The sequence below is a fragment of the Ctenopharyngodon idella genome, chromosome 3 (genome assembly GCF_019924925.1).
Source record: "Ctenopharyngodon idella isolate HZGC_01 chromosome 3, HZGC01, whole genome shotgun sequence".
Lineage (NCBI taxonomy): Eukaryota > Metazoa > Chordata > Actinopteri > Cypriniformes > Xenocyprididae > Ctenopharyngodon > Ctenopharyngodon idella.
Window position 1 is genome coordinate 53,280,122 of NC_067222.1, and position 17,858 is coordinate 53,297,979.

Sequence of the window (17,858 nt, forward strand, 5' to 3'; positions counted from 1 at the left end):
TTTGGAAGAATATTTTTCAGTGCTATTCAAATGTTTTTGGAGAAAATATCAGTCCAGACTTTGAATTAGCTTTGCTTGGGTGTTCTGACCCTACACTAGCATTAACACATTCACAGCAATTGTCTCTCATGTTTGGTATGGTGGTAGCTAAAAGGGTGATTTTGATGGAGTGGAAGTCCACTTTACCACCCAATTTTCATAAATGGTTGGCGGAGATGGTTGCTGCCCTCAAGCCTTCCTTAGGTATCTGTTTAAGAGTTGAATTTGCTTGAGCATTCATGTAAATGGATAGCTTCACTGATGTATTTCTTCACTCCATGTTTTGTTTGATTATGTATGTTTTTGTCTAAAATGTTTATTTTTCATTGTATCTGGTGCCTGTTCGTGGGGGGTGGTTCTCTTTTGTTTGTTTCCTTTTTTTGTGTATATAGTATATTTATGTATACATTGAGATTTTCATCTGTTTTATGTTTATAGAAAAACTGTTATGAATAAAATTATTAAAAAAAAAAAAAAAAAAAAAAAGGATAAAGATCCTACCTCCTGCAGTAATTCTGGCTAAAGTTTTATGTTTCCGCCTCGAACGCGTATTACCATCTTTAAATTCTCATGACCAGACAGGCTTCACCCCAGGAAGACACTCTTTTTTTTTTTTTTTTTTTTTTTTTACACGAGGAGGCTTCTCAACATTTTGTTTTCCTGCCCATCTGACTCACCTGAAATTATTGTGTCTCTAGATGCGGAGAAGGGCTTCGATAGGGTGGAATGGGGTTATTTGTTTTTTACTTTGGAAAAGTTTGGGTTTGACTAATTATATTGCCTGGATTCCCCTATGGCATCTGTACATACTAATGGTGTACGATCACCCCTTTTCTCTCTCTCCAGCGTGGAGCACGACAGGGATGTCCTCTGTCTCCCTTAATTTTTAATCTAGCCATAGAACCTTTAGCTATCTGGCTCCATAGCCATGATGGATTCGAGGGAATTTCCTGTCATGGTCTAGTTCACAAGCTCTCACTTTATGCTGATGACCTTTTGTTATTTGTCTCAAACCCTGTTGCCTCTCTGCCCCCAGTTCTGGATATCCTAGACAAATTTGGACAACTATCTGGCAACAAGATAAATTTACAAAAAAGTGAACTTTTTTTGTCAACTCTGAAGCTAAAAATCTTCCACTATCACTTTTACCCTTCAAGATTGCTTCTGATGGTTTTAGATATCTGGGGGTCTTTTTTACAAGTTCATTTAATAATTTATTTGCAAAAAAATTCAACCGCTTGTGGACAAATCCAAACTGGATATGGGTAGGTGGGCCGCTCGCCCTTCATCCCTTGTAGGTCGCATTAACCTGGTCAAAATGGTTATTCTGCCTAAATTTCTATATTACTTTCAACACATACCTATTTGCATCATTAAATCTTTCTTTACTGGCTTTGACAGACTTTTGCGTTCATTTCTATGGGGGAATAAACCTGCTCAGCTCAAGAAATCAATTCTACAACTTCCTAAAGCTAAGGGAGGCTTTACGCTCCCCAACTTTCAGCAGTATTATTGAGCTTGTTCCAAAAGAGAAGTTTATTGATGTTACAAGGATACCTACTCTGACAGTTGTCCACCTTGGGGGCATACAGAAACTTCATCAATGAAAAGCACTCTCTATTCTGTTGTCTGTTCTCAACTTCCCTTAGCTGTAAACAGTCTCAGATAACCCAATAGTCACTAGCTCCCTTAAAATTTGGGTCCAATTTAGGAAACACTATGGTTTACATAGAGGCTCTATCCAAATGCCCATCCTCAACAATTACTTTTTTCCCTCATCTAGCTCGGATCCGGCATTTCACCTTTGGTCATCTAGCGGCTTCTCAAGATTAGTGACCTTTATGACGATGGAGTATTTGTCTCTCTTTCTTTCTTATCTCAAAAGTATATCCTACCCAGTCGTCATTTATTTCGGTTCTTTCAAATCAGACACTTTATACAGAAGCAGTTCCCTCATTTTCCTAACCGTCCCCCTGAAACACAAATTGATCACTTTCTCGCTTTAAATGCCAGCCACAGGCATTTAATCTCAGTCATTTATAATTTAATAAAAATCTATTAGTTCGGACCCTAATGACACTCTTAAAGATACCTGGCAGCAAGACCCCGGCTTTACTATTACAAAGGATCTATGGCATAACATCTTGAACCAGGTACACTCCTCTTCTTTATGTGCCAGGCATGGCTAAATACAATGTAAAACACTATTCAGAGCTCACTTAACCAATGCCAAACTGGCAAAAATCTTTCTACAGCCTACAGTCTGTATAATTCATAAACACATCTTCATTCTTATTGAGCCTCTCCAACAGTATGTAGCTTTAGCCACATTAGCCATGCAACACACAATCAAACTCATTCAGAATCAAATGTTAGAAAACATACATAAAATATATGCCATACCTACGCACGGGGGCTGCCAAAAATAGTCTAAATAAAAAATCCATGGGGTATTTTGAGCTGAATCGTCACAGACACATTCTGGGAACACCTGAGACTTATATTACATCTTGTAAAAAGGGGCATAATAGGTCACCTTTAAGCAACAATCTGGATAACTAAGAATCACTTATGTTGTTAACCCAGATGCCTTAACAAGCATGTTGCCAAAAACCTGATAGCTTTAAGCAAAGAGTGCTTCAAACAGCGCACATTTGTCAGCTGATGCGAGCTTGACTAACATGACCTGCCAGAACTAACGCTACACTTGATAATTAATAATACTTTATTCAACTATACTTTATGCTATCACCACAAAATTTGAACCAGATGCAGCTCACATGTAGGAGAGCATCACCAAAAAAGATTTTTTTTTCTCTGATCTTATTGCCTTCCTGATTTATTCCATGTCAAATAATAAATAATAAATTATAAAAACAAATAATAAATTATAAAAAAAATATATATTTTTTGACTTTTATCAGTAGTTTCTCATCATGAATATGTCCAAATGTAATATAATTTATATTTTCTAAAAATTTAAAAAGAGTTCTATCAAACAGTACCTCCCTTTTGACTCTCCTTGCTACAGTTTTGGAGTCATGAGTCTTAACTTTTGAGTATGTTGCTCAGAAAATATGTCTCATGTTTGTGTGATAAGTATTCACTAAATTACAGTTCATTTTCTAACAACTATCAGAATGGACTTTATTGAGGAAGAGACTGCTGATCGCGCATCATGTTAGTTTTTTTTTAATTTGACGCTGTGCCTTAAGAACAAATGGTGCAGCAAAATGAAGTTGTTTACAAATTAATTACCCTCTAGTGTGAACTTGTGAAGAGCAGGTATAACCCTACCCTAGACTTCTATCCCACAGGCAGCAGGTCTACTCATGCCAAGACTCGTGTAGCCTTAAACAATACACTTAACCCTAATCACTGCAGTGTAAATATCCTAAAGGTTTGTTTGGACACACGTTAATAACATTATTTATTACAGGTACATTTTGAAATGAAAAGTGTATTTTCTGCTGGATGATTTAACGCATTGAAATAAAAGCTCGGGATTGTATCATTTGTTAGCTTTCATTTTTCCTCATATATTAAGCTGTTTTGGTAATCAGTGAGCTAAGTCTATAGAAAGACTAAAAAACGCATTCCATTGGGTGTGGAGATTGAATGTTTGATTTATTTTTTGTTGCAGGTTCAGGCAAGATGAATGCCATTATTCCCAAGAGCAAAGCAAAAGGCATTGACATCTGTGGAGTATATAACTACTATTATATAATCCGCTCTGATCTCGGCTGCTATATGGAGACATACGATCTCAATAAAGGTTCATGCATCTCAATATTCAGTCTGCACCCTGCCTGCCAAAATGGAGACCATTACCTTGCTAGTGGAGATGGCTACTTTTACATCATCAAGGGCAAGTCCTACCGCATAGTCGGTAACCTGGAGACAGACAGTGAGGCTGTAGTTTACAACCTTCATCCCAACTGCCAGGGTGGAGACCACTACTTCTCAGCCTTTGGCAATTTTTACATCACCTTCCAAGAAAAGGGCATTTACAGAAGAACAGGAGATTTGAATGCTGTAGAGTACACCCTGCATCCTAACTGCAGAAACGGTCTCTATTACTGGGGCCATCCACTCGATTACTACTTCCTCAAGCCAGCCACAGAGTGGGGAGTTGAGTTCTACAAAGGGAACGACTTCAACGGCGACAAGTGCATTGCTGTCTCTTCTCTTCATCCCGATATTCTTAACTTCCTCCCTAGTGGGCTGTCAATAACTAAAGGCCCAGCATTTGGCGTTTGGGAGAATATTAAAACGATAACTAATGACAGCAATTCACCAGTGAATTGGAAAAAGAAAAGCACTAAAAAGGTTGGATACAATAAGGAGAAGATGTCCGAGATCACGCACAACTGGAAACTAGCCATGTCAGTCTCGACTTCATCTGGAACCCTCAGAGTCGATTGCGAAGCAGCAGTTCTCATTTTCTGCCGAATATGGAGGTTCACAGGTCAACACTGAAAATGAAAGCTGGAACAAAGCGACTGAAATAGAAGAAGAACTTTCATTTAAGCTAAAACCAAAGGAGCGTTTATATCTGTGGCAGTACAAACTGGGTTTTGGTAAAGAACCAGTGTTGTTCTGCCATGATTTAAAGATCGACGATAAGCCAAACCCTCCAACTGAAGTCCCGCTGCCACCCGCACAACCATGAATATCAACATATCAGGATCGCTGATCTCCAAAGGATAACCAAGTGCTTTTCAGTTAAATACATTAACTTCTCAAGTAATTATTTAGATACCTGCATGCATTGCTTAAAATGAGTCTGGAATTCTTTAATGTAGCAAATAGATTTTTCAGTTAAAGCTGATGTAACTACAGTTATTGAAACTACAATTCTTATTGAAACTTTGTGATCATGATTTAAAAGAAACTGACAGAATCCTGCTTTAAATCTCATGAAATTTCTTCTTAAAATCTCACACATGCAACTGAACTGCAAATCTTTCAATATGGTGGCTAAACTGGGCTTTGGGAAAGTTTTATAAGGAAAAAAGGGAGCTTAGTATAAATTATTTTAGTTGTAGTCATAGACATTATCATAGTGTAGTCTGTAAATCTACTCAAGTTTTTGATTCACAAGTCATAAGAAGTGCTGCATTCTGTACTCATTATACATTTGACATATACATGTAAATTAAAAGCTTTTTCTTTTTCACCTATGTGTCACATATATCACTATACAGCATATACCATTTGGATTTTGCTTTTGATGTGCTAAATAAAGCTGGATACTGCTTTTAAAGTCTTGGTGTTTTCATTGTTATTCTGTTTCTTTACCAAAACAATGTATGTTTGACAAATCTCCAGAGAGCACACAGACATCTGTTTGATGTGTGATGATTTATTTATTTTTTTGCATAAATATGCAGGAGATGCTGGAAAACCAGAGTTGCACACACACAACTGTATGTCTGTTCTTATGGAGTTGAGTGTACATTTTGTAATGTTAAAGGGGCTTTGTGTAGAATTCAGAAAGCCTTGTTATTAGAGCCAATGGTGGCCGTTCAGGGAACTGCAGCAGCAGCTTATTGCTCGCACTCGTGAACCGTAATGCACAAGAGACTGATGCTGTGTCCCAATTCGCATACTTCTACTACGCCCTAAAAGTTTTGTGAACAAAAAGTACATACTTTTGAGTGTGTAGCAAAATAGTAGACAAGCTTTGGTACATACTATCATGTCATACAATTGCGTCTTTGCTCTCTGTCGCATTCTGTCACCATAAATTGGCCTGTCAATCATCTTACATCCTCCACCACATTTCATTTAGTTAATTACCTACCATATCGGAGAGAAATGCAGTAGCACGTTGATCTGCAGTCGCAGGTCTTTCATGTGGAGAACTCTCTTCATATGCATAATGATGCATTTAAAACTTAATGGCCAATCGGATCTTTATAAAAGTCTACATTGGTATTGCAGATGAAATATAACATGGATAACATTAAATAAATATTTTTTTTATTTTATATTATCAGGTTAAACTGATTATTAGTCACTCAAACCTCTCACCATCGGTCACGCATATCCGCCATGTTTTGTAGGGTTTTTTTTAACACTTGAACTGAATCCTCATCCAAAGCACAATGGGTTGTGGGCAATATTAGCCTTTATAGTGTGCATGGATCCACACTTCGAAAATCTACCGGAAATAGTAGGCCATCAGGGGACTTTTGGCATACTCTTTTCAACATACTATGCTTTGGGACACACTTATTTTAATCTCACATACTGTTTAGGATGTGTTCAAGTCTCTGTGACTGAATTCAAGGCCCCAATATAGTCAAAGTTCTTTCTCATTCTTTGCATAGAAATAAACAGTTGTAAATACCTTTGCAGCGATATACTGTTAACGAATACAAAAAAATGTTGACTCAATAATGCCTGTGCCAGTGGCGAGCATAAGTCCCTCATTACGTAACCAGAGCCTGGGCCAGGTTAATAAAGCTTTTTCTGTATGGGAACAAAAATGGAATGTTACTTTGAAAAAAAAAAAAATATTATAAAATGTCTTTACAAAACAAAAACATTTCAAATTTGGCAACAAAATATGACACAGACTGTCCCAAATGCTGTTTCTTGTGGTCAAATAGCTTAAAGGATTAGTCCACTTTCAAATAAAATTTTCCTGATAATGTCCTTCTTTCTTCAGTTGAAAAGAAATTAAGGTTTTTGACGAAAACATTCCAGGATTATTCTCTTTATTGTGGACTTCAATGGTCTCCAAATGGTTGAAGGTCAAAATTACAGTTTTAGTGCAGCTTCAAAGGGCTTTAAACAATACCAGACAAGAAATAAGGGTCTTATCTAGCGAAACGGTCGGTCATTTTCTAAAAAATACAAATGTATATGCTTTATAAACACAAATGATCGCCTTGCAAGTGCTTCCGCTTTCCGTATTCTTCAAAAAGCTTACGTTGTAGGCTATGTCCTATGCCTTCCCTATTGAATTTATGGAAACGAACGCAGCGCCAGTTCCGTTTTTTCGTAAGTAGAATAGGGAAGGCGTAGGACATACAGTGTAAGCTTTTTGAAGAATACAGAAAGCGGAATGGTGGAAGCACTTGCAAGGCGATCATTTGTGTTTATAAAGCATATAGTCTTATTTTTTTTAAGAAAATGACCGATCGTTTCACTAGATAAGACCCTTATCCCTCGTCTGGTATCGTTTAAAGCCCTTTGAAGCTGCACTAAAACTTTTGACCTTCAACCGTTTGGAGGCCATTGAAGTCCACTATAAGGAGAATAATCCTGGAATGTTTTCATCAAAAACCTTAATTTCTTTTCGACTGAAGAAAGAAAGACATAAATATCTTGGATGACATGGGGGTGAGTAAATTATCAGGAAATTTTCATTCAGAAGTGAACTAATCCTTTAAAAAAAGCTTAATTTTCAAGCTGAGCCAGCCAAAGTGTATGTGTAACCCCTCTGCTCTGCGGAGGCCTAGAACCTGGGTCTCCAGCGTGGGAGTCAGACGCTCTAATGAGGAGGCTAAAAGCTGCAACCTCTAGTGTCAGTCGCTAGAGCATCTCTTGAGACCAGAGGAGTGAGGTTTACTCGCACAGCAACTACTAGCTGGCCTTCGTTACATAAGCTCAATCCTAAGTGCACTTCTCAGGACACTGACAGATTCTATCCACCTTATTAGTCAACACAGAAGTAAGGCGTTTTCTATGAACGTGCAAGACTTCCAATTTATCAGCCACTAAATGGAAATAATGTGTAGTAAACTGTAAAGCTGTTTGCACTACAAACCAGCGAGTTTAAAATTAAGACAGTACATTAAAATAATATGGTAAAAAATACCAGTTTGCAATATCACGCAGCATAATGAGTTGTTTTGTACAGCTAAAAATAACTGGAAGTAAATGACATTGGAAGCCAGACACATTAAATTTTACAAATGGCCCACTGCTCTTACGTGATAAATAAGGTGGATAGCAGTGCAGGAGCTTCCAACAGCAGCTCCAGTGATGCTATGACTTCAACTGCCGATTAAATAAAAGGTGGGACTTATTGCGCATTGCACTTTCTCCCATTCATAACCTTCGCTGCTCCCACACCATGTATGTGGCAAAGTAGCTGGAGCTACTTTTTATGAATTTACTGATGACTAAGACCACCTAACCCGAGACTGCATCTGAACTGGTACAATTGCAACTGCATTAAAGGATTAGCCCACTTTCAAAAAAATTTTTCCTGATAATTTACTCACCCCCATGTCATCCAAGATGTTCATGTCTTTCTTTCTTCAGTCAAAAAGAAATTAAGGTTTTTGATGAAAACATTCCAGGATTATTCTCCATATAGTGGACTTAAATGTCCTCCAAATGGTTGAAGGTCAAAATTACAGTTTCAGTGCAGCTTCAAAGGGCTTTAAACGATACCAGACGAGGAATAAGGGTCTTATCTAGTGAAACGATTGGTCACTTTCCGTATTCTTCAAAAAGCTTATGCTGTATATCCTACACCTTCCCTATTCTACTTACGGAAAAAATGTAACTGGCGCTGCATTCGTTCTGTAACTAGCAAACAATGTCAGGCGGCCCAGGAGGCCGACACAGACAGATCTATCTGAAGTAGAGAGTGCTAACAAACATACTCTAAACCATAAGCTAAAACCCAGAGGAGAAGCTACTCTACCAAAGGTGGCTGAAAGGCGGCCGAAAGGCGGCCATTTTGTGGCCAACACAGTACAAATAAATCGTTCCAGCCAACCTAATGGAACTTCAGTGCCCAAAAAAACCCCTATCTTTTTCCATCTACATGCTCAGGAAAAACTATACAGGAAAAACAAAGTCGACATATTTTAAAACAAAATATAGACCCAGCTTACCTTCCTGCGGCTCGAAGACCGAAGACTCCTCTAGGGTTCTAGGAATCTAGGGTTCTTTTAAGCCTAAAAGAGCCTCTTCACTATCAAGCCAGAAGGCGAGCCATCAGAAAAGTAATCTCCATGGGCCCAGCCGTCAGCCTGACTGTAAGAAGCGTCTGAGCATGTTACATGAATAAAAAATATATTGGAGGCGGAAGAAGAAGAGGAGAGGGCAGATGTAAATCGTCCTTGCAGAGAGGGGATCGATCACCAACGCTGCTGGCGTCTGTGATCGATCACCTCTCTCAAATCCTGCTTCTTCCACCTCCTGTCTGTCTGGGCCCAGATTCAGATCTGAGCAGCTAGGGTTCTTCCATGCCATCTCGATCTCAAACATGGAGATCAGGAAGGAATGGAAGGCTCACGGGGGCTGCAGGGCTATGGTCAGAAAGGAACCGCTCGTTGAGCCGTCCACATGCGGCCCCTTTCTTAACGCGCCCCCAAGGCAGCTGCAGCCTGCCAGAAGCGCGTTCCATAACCTCCAGCAGCTCCGCAAACGCAGGGCAGGGAGGCTTTGAAGATTCAGCAGTCTCACCTGCTTCCCCTTCAACAGCCAACTCCTGCTCTCTAGGGCTAAAAGCCAGAAGAGCACTCGCTGCTGGACCCGATGACGTCAATGAAAGGACGTCATCGTCATCCAACAGCTCATCCCTGTCAGCCCCAGGGGGCTGAGAGAGATTTACACCTCTCTCAAACTCCCCAACGAGCTCACCTGCGAGCCCCACGATTTCAGCCGCCGTTCTGCCTCAGCACGAGCGGGGCCAGAACCACCAGGCACAGGTGCTGACACCTCTTCCCTCGAGAAGAGTGTTAAATGAGAACTGAGCGTCCTGATAGGGAGACGCGCACAGTTAACACAGATAACACAGACAGCGCCCACAAGCACTGCCCATGTGTGTTCTTCTCCCAGACAGAAAACGCACAGATTGTGTGTATCACCAAGTGTCAAAAACCTGGGACATGGGTCAACACACTTTATGAAACATTTGTCAGACATGATAAAAAGTTTCCTTACCTTATTTGATGAAATCGCGATCAGACAAAAACAGTCCTGAAAGACGAAAAGTTACTGACTGGTTCTCTAGGCGCTCCTTATATACTTCCGGGTCACACTATGATGACGTCATAGGCTGTCGCCGGCTAATAGGATTGGAGAGATTTGATACTTGGCTTTCAGACACCGGTTCACGAGTGACATTCCCCATAATGCGGTAAAACTCAGTGTAGAGTTCCCTTTCGAACTCTAAACCAAAATTTGGGAAAGGACATAGTCCTCATCCACAAGGACCATTCACACATTTGCAATTAGATTTCATATCTTTACCATCAGATCATGGGTACAAAAATGTTCTGGTTATAATTTGCATATTCTCTCGATGGGTTGAGGCTTTTCCTCTATGTACTGCTACCACTGAGAAGGTCACTGATGTTCTGTTAAGAGAAATTTTCCCAAGATGGGGCATTTGTGAATCTTTAGACAGCGATCGGGGAACTCACTTTACAGGAAGGGTTTTGAAAATTTGTATGAAGACCTTGTCAGTAAAACAGAAGTTTCATATTCCGTACCGTCCTCAGTCGAGTGGATCAGTTGAATCACAAAACAAATCGATCAAAATGGCTTTGCGTGCGAAAATGAGCGGGTATGATGGCGGATGGTTTAAATACCTGCCATCAGTCCTCATGGCTATGCAACCCACTCCAAACCACACAACGGGAGTTTTGCCATTTGAAACTTGTATGGGACGCCCTATGCCCCTGCCATACGATGCCCCGTTGCTGCGAGCTGGTCTTCTGGTCCCCTAAAGGACCTGTTACAGGAATATTTAAAACTGATAACGGATTGTCTGAAAAATACTCACTTTACTGCTCTCAGTGCACAGAATATAAAAGATTTGACAAGTGCAGCTTTCAATTTTAAAAAATCCAAACACTGTACAAGTGGGGGATCAAGTTTTGATTGAGAAAATTGGGATTTTGGGGCCCATGGCCACTAGTTATACAGGTCCTTATCCAGTGTTGTTGACAACTGCAACTTCTGTCCTTGTTGAAATCGACCCAGGATGCATGTGACTCAAATCAACCTTGTTCCCTCTCCTGCTTGCTCTATCGAATCTCCTAATCCTTAATTTTACAGGTACAGATGTGCACCACTCAATGCATCCATGATGTGAATGCTGCCATAATTACTATGTTTACCTTGATGCTGTTAAATTTGTAACCTCAAGTTTCTTGCCTCCTTGACAGGACGTATAAAGGATGTTTAACAAAGTCTCTTTCTTTTATAGGGATGCTGGATGATGCATCTTTAATGGATGCCAACATTAACGCTCGCTGTACTGAGAGAGAATAAAAAATGAATGAATGAAGAAGTTGTTGTTTGTGTTTTTGTTGTCGTTGTGTTTATTTTTTCCCAAGTCTCTGTTACTTACTCTTATCACACTTATAGGTATAGTAGATGCTCTCTGGAGATTATTCCAATAACATCCATTCAACAAGGCTGCTGTTCAGGGTGACTCCTGACCAAGGATATTGGAAGGCCTCATTCCACCAACTTCTCCTGGATGATTCTGGGATCCTCACAGTACTGGGCGACAGATCCATCTCAACGCCAAACATCCAGGCTGTGGAACCAAACACTTCCTCGGCTGCAGTAGGAGCATGGTATTTCCGACATCGCTGCTCCACTCCAGAACCAGGACAAGTGATCCTTTCCAGAAGTCGACAAATTCCATCACCAAGGGTATCTCCTCTAAAAGGCCACCGTCAATATTGGTTCTGTGACCGATTTCCTTCTTGTGGCTGTGATCAAACCTTTATCTATCAATACACGTTCATGTACATTGTTCCTATCAATTAGAAAGACGAGTTATTACCGTGTCGCCATTATCATTGTCTTCTTCTCGAATACAAGTGATTCGACGGACGAAGGACTGAGACAGGTTTATAAACATTTATACAAAACGCACTCTCTTCAAGCGCCACACAAAGATAATATGTGGTGGAGGCTTCTTAACCAGACTGCCAGAACCCGAGGCTATTCTGAATGTTGTGTTCCATGGACAAACATTTCCAGGTTCGACAAGCCCCAGTGTCTGAGATCGACATAAAATGCTTAATGTGGTTGCAGGCAGTGATCCATTCTCTTCCACATGCCTCATGTTCCATCTGGCTGAATTACTCTCAGCGTAAACTAATAATGCCTATACCTGGCTGCCTCTGCAGTGGTCAGAATGTTGCAATATTGGCTATCTTACAAACTCCTTGACTTTTGTTACCAAAATCACGCGCAACTTGCCTAGACACAAGCTTGGAACGTATAAACCTCATCTTCAATTTTCTTCTGCTGTAAAAACTTTAGAAGTTTTTCCATGGTACGGTACAGTACATAATGCTTATCGTATTGATAATGTTAGTCTGGAACTAGAAGCTTTCACTGATTATACCATATGAGGATTCCATTTGCTAACTGAGGAAACAAAAAACCTAAAATTAGTAGCCTTACAGAATCGAGCTGCTTTAGACTATAAACTTTAAACTGTGTCTTTGCGCTTATTCTCTTGATGTCCCTTGTTGTACGTGTATTGGTGTTAACAAAGGAGTCTATTCCCCTGCAAAAGGTTTGAAACAAGAAAATGAAATTTATGATGATATTGCTTAAAAAAATAATAATAATATTGATGTTATTTTGTGAGATTTTCAGAGACTCCCAAGTGGGGGATTTGATGGGTGGAGATTGAAAATGAAGATGTTTTTCTTGTTTATAATCGATCATTTAATATCATTTATTATATTGTAATCATTTATTGTTTTATGTTTTTATTATTCTTTTTTGACAAATGTATATTGTTTCTTTCATGAAATGCCTTTTATTATTATGTTGCTGACTAGTGTTGGTTTTCTAATTCTGTTGCACATGTATGCATTGGGTTTCTGAAAGTTTCCACTGGCATCTGCAAACAATAGGGTGAAAGAAGTACAGATATTTTTAAATGGCAATGTTTACAGAAGTAGACATGTACATGGTTTGAACAAAGGCCACAGAGTACGTTTTAATGGGACTTGATTTTCACGAGAAAGGGAAACTAGCCCCTCAATTTTCCATTACATGATGTCTAACACCATTATTAAACTGGTTTTGGCTACATGCATAAAAGAAGAACTTGCTGATGTGTCCAGGTTTATGGTATATAAGAAGGTAAATTTTCAGTCTCGATCTGACATCCTCTCAGTCATGACTCAATTTTTGCTTTTTGCATTTTGAACCAATGAGATCTCATCTAACTTTACTTTCTTTAGGAAAGAGCATTTTACTCAGACTTAAAGACATATACTTAGATATTTGGTTAACTTTTGATTAAGATTGTGACTAACATTTTTCTTAGATAATACTTAAATTTTGGACTTCAGTATTTCAGAGATATTGGAAGTTGACTTATAACTGTTTGTGTTATTCTGTTATAATACTTTTTCCCCTTTATTAAATTTACATTTTTTTATCATTTAAAATTCATCTGTCTATCATTTATGTTCTGATTATATTTTATTAAGCAATAAAATAAATTTAATCATCTGACCTGGATCTCCTCATTGCATCAATGTCCTAATTCAACTAAGGTCTAATCCTGGCTTAATCTAAGCCCTGTCTGTAAAACCAGGCTATAGGCTTTCAAGCATCTTTATATTCCAGTATATGTGGCATTAACTTAAAAGCAAGCAAAATAATATTTCTTTGAAACAGGTAAATAGCAATATTAGTATCAAAACAATACATACTGAATGCAGGGTCATTCAGGATTAGCACCACTTTTGTGCTGTTAACACCCAATTTGCGGTGCCAAATGTGCACAATTTGAAATGATGCAGTGTTAAAATGTTATGACTAGATGCTTTTCAACAGACAGCCAATAGCGTGCCTCATATTTTCTTGCTTTGGACAGTCACGGAAACACTGTGCATCATAAATAACTTGTTTTACTAAAGTTTGCAACAGAGACACCAGTTAAAGTTGCTGCAGGAAACAGCATCTTTCATTTTGGTGGAGGGTAATTAAGAATGAATGAGGGAAAATCACGTGAGAGGAGGCAATTCCTCCATTGCACCATGATTGGATATGATTGGTTATGATCGGCTATGACTGGTTCATTCAAAAAAAAAAAAAAAAATCCTGGCTCTTGTTTTCATTCCACATATGGGTGTGAATGTCAGACCAAAATCTGGGAGGAATTTGCCACCTCATTTCAGAACACCACTGTGATATACATCTATATGTTTATGTATATATACATAGTTCAGTCATGAAACTGTATATGATGCAGTATTAACGCAAGCTGATGATAATTAGAGCGTTGATATATGCTATTTGTGCAGCAGCACTATGTCTTACTCACAGCAGCATTTCGGCATATGTATTGGCAGTAGCAAGTTCCTGTACTTGCTCTGCAGCAGCAGCAATAATCTACAGCAGCAGCAATTCATCAGCAGCATAGCAGATCTATTCCGCCAAGACCAAATACATTAACATTGTCATATCCATTACCATGCTAACAATCTTCAGAGAGGTGTCATGATTGAAATTATATATATATATATATATATATATATATATATATATATATATGAAGAGTTTGATTCCAAAACGCAATAACTCCATTTTGATTAATTTGAGTAAAAAGGTGTTTTCTTTACCAAGAAAGTGGCAAGATGAAAACCACTATTTTCTGTTTCAAACTTTCACATAGCATCTTTTGGTTATAAAAACATTAAAAATTCAAATCTACATTTTGATTTTAAAAAGTTTATTATAAAAACGTATTATTTTTTCCCCAAAATGCAGTAAGTCCATGACACGTTTTTTTTCAAAATGCAATTAATCCATCAATATAAAAGTTATTTTTCAAATTGAAAATACAAAACAAAGTAAGTTGATTCACATATATGACAGAGTCTGAACTTTGCCAATATTTATCTTATATACAGGCATTTTACTAAAAATACATTCAGCCGTCGCTCCCAATATGAAATCAACGGGTCATCTTGTTAATGTTATAAATTAATTATTTGTCATTACCGATTAAGAGTATCTGGTGCCACTGCACGGTTAAAATAAACACATTTAGAGAGTACATTGGTATTAAAAACGGCTTTTAAAAACTGTTCATGATTCAGTTTTGTGGACCGTCATGGAACAAGCAAAAGTATTCATTTTTCTGTTTTTGTTGATCAAAAGGTACAAAGCAGATAAGGAAAACTAGGAAGCCGGCTGTATTCAGGGCGGCGCCATTACCATTTACAGTGCGTGGAATGGAGCACTGTGATTGGTTGAGAGCAGATATATCGCATTCTGCAGAGAAAGGAGACTGGCGTTTACCACGTTTTGGAACCAAACTCTTCATTCATATATATATATATATATATATATATATATATATATACATACACACACACATTATATATATATATATATATATATATATATATGATATATATTCTGTGCAAGAGCCTGCGGTAAGACTCCGAAGCACATATCAGACTATATCATTTACATGCCCACACTGCTGCCTTCTGTGGAAGAGCCTGCGGTAAGACTCTGACACACATATCAGACTATATCATTTACATGCCCACACTGCTGCCTTCTGTGGAAGAGCCTGCGGTAAGACTCTGATGCACATATCAGACACTTACTCAGAAATGTTAGCAAATGGTGACAGATAACTCCTCTGCCAGTTACCACACTGAAGCAGATACCCGGTTCACTTTGTTTAATGGATGACTGGAAATAGGGTAAAACTGAAATGAGGATATGATACAGTAAACATATTAATTTAAGTATACAGGAGGAGGAATTTAACGTATATTGCTATCATACAATGGGCACATATGATATAGTAATAACAGTGCATAGAATTGCATACATGAATGTTAAATAAACTGACATCTTAAACTGTATACTGGATCACTTCGAATTATATCAAAATGAGTGACTAACAGGACTTCCGGTGTGATGCTAATGCAGATGGCTGCTTGAAAAAAATCTCTCTTAATCGGTTGATTCAAATTCAAATCCCCTCAGAAATTACCATTAGAAAGCTCAATTATTACTGAGAGTGAACATGGAAGGGGAGAAACAAAAAAGGGGTAAAAGCAAAATAGGCTCGAAGCAGGAAAAGGGAGAAATATCCGAAGATGTCGACGGAGGTGAAGAGGGCCGTGGAAAAGATGGCGAGCAGGGGACGGCTAACAATGAGGGCAGATTAGAGTGTTCAGAGTGGATCTTAAGAGCAACATGGAGGAATTTCGTCTTGCTCTCCGGGAAGATATGCGGAAGGAGTTGAACGAGTTCAGGGAAGAAATTAACCAGAAAATGAAAGAATTTTCAGGCGACCTGCAAGCTACCACAGTCAGATTGACCGAAATGCAACAACGTATCGCTGATACCGAGGAATGGAATGGAGCGGTGGGTCATGCACTCCTGGACAGGTTGGAGAAACAAAGGGAGATGCAGGAAAAGTTAATCGATTTGGAAACTTGCTCCAGACGGAACAACCTTCGCATATATGGAATCCAAGAGGGATCTGAGGGGAGAAATCTGGTGGAGTTTGTGGCGGGCCTTATAAAATTGGAGTTGAGACTGCCACTAACGGATACGGAGCTCAGTATACAGCGCTGCCATAGAGCGCTCGCTCCAAAGCCCCCCCCCCTTGACGCACCATCTAGATCATTGGTGCTCTGTTTTTTAGAGCACAGAGTGAAAGAGCATGGAATTTTTACTGCATGGAAGAAAAAGGAAGTGTGATTTGAAGAAAAGAGGATTTACTTTGACCATGACTATCCCTCTGAGATTTTAAAGAGAAGAAAGGCATATGTGGGGATACTGAAGGAGCTCAAATCTGAGGGGATTCGCTTCCAAATGCCACATCCAGCTAAGCTAAAAGTGTTCTTCAAAAACGGCACACAAATCTATGAGAGTGCGGCTGAGGAAGCTAAAGACATGAAGAAAAGAGGATTTTCTGTGGAAAATGTTAAAGACCCGGACTCGCCACGCTGGAATCAGCAGAGCATGGCATTGTGGAAGAGAGCAGCGCTGCACAAGAGTGGATCAAGAACGGATATGGGAAAAGTTGCAGAGCTTCCAACATGTCTCGCCGGGATCTTTGGAAACTGATAAGTGAAATTAAAATGCGTTTGTCCCTAACAAGACCATGGGGTAAATGACGGAAGTCATAATCCTCCACGAGAAGAATCTTTGACTGATAATATCAACACTGTCTTAAAGATTTTGAGATAACATGGAGAAACCAGATAAGTTAGCCTACTCATTAGGGCAAATGTCACAGTAACGAATCTTGGATATTGATCACTTGATAATAGAATGTAGCTGTCACAGTAATCTAGGTAAAGGGGATAATATTCATTTAATTTAACTATTATTGGATAACTAATGTTTGGTTATAGTTATTAATATTATTCCTATTATTTCAAGCTGGACCTCTGTGGCCGCGTCGAGGCAGACAGGAAACTCAGGGACGACCTCAGTGGTCACATCAGGGCAGACAGGGAACTCAGGGGTCACAAGGCTGGGCTCTGGGACAGCAGCAAACTCTAGAGTGGACTCATGGGCTGAGGTGGACTCTGGAGTAAATTTGTGGACTGGAGCTGTCTCTGAAGCACATTCATGGGCTGGAGTGGATTCAAGGACTGGAATGGGCTCTGGAGTGGATTCAAGGACTGGAGCGGACTCATGGGCTGGAGCTGTCTCTGGGGCAGATTCATGGATTGAAACTAATGTGTGTGCAGCCCACACACACCAAATGGCTGTGGCCATAATGACCAGCGCTGCAATTTCTGAGGGCTCAGGCGTGGCAGTCATCTTGGCTGAGGGCTCAGCCATGGCAGCCATCTTGGCCATGACAGGACAGG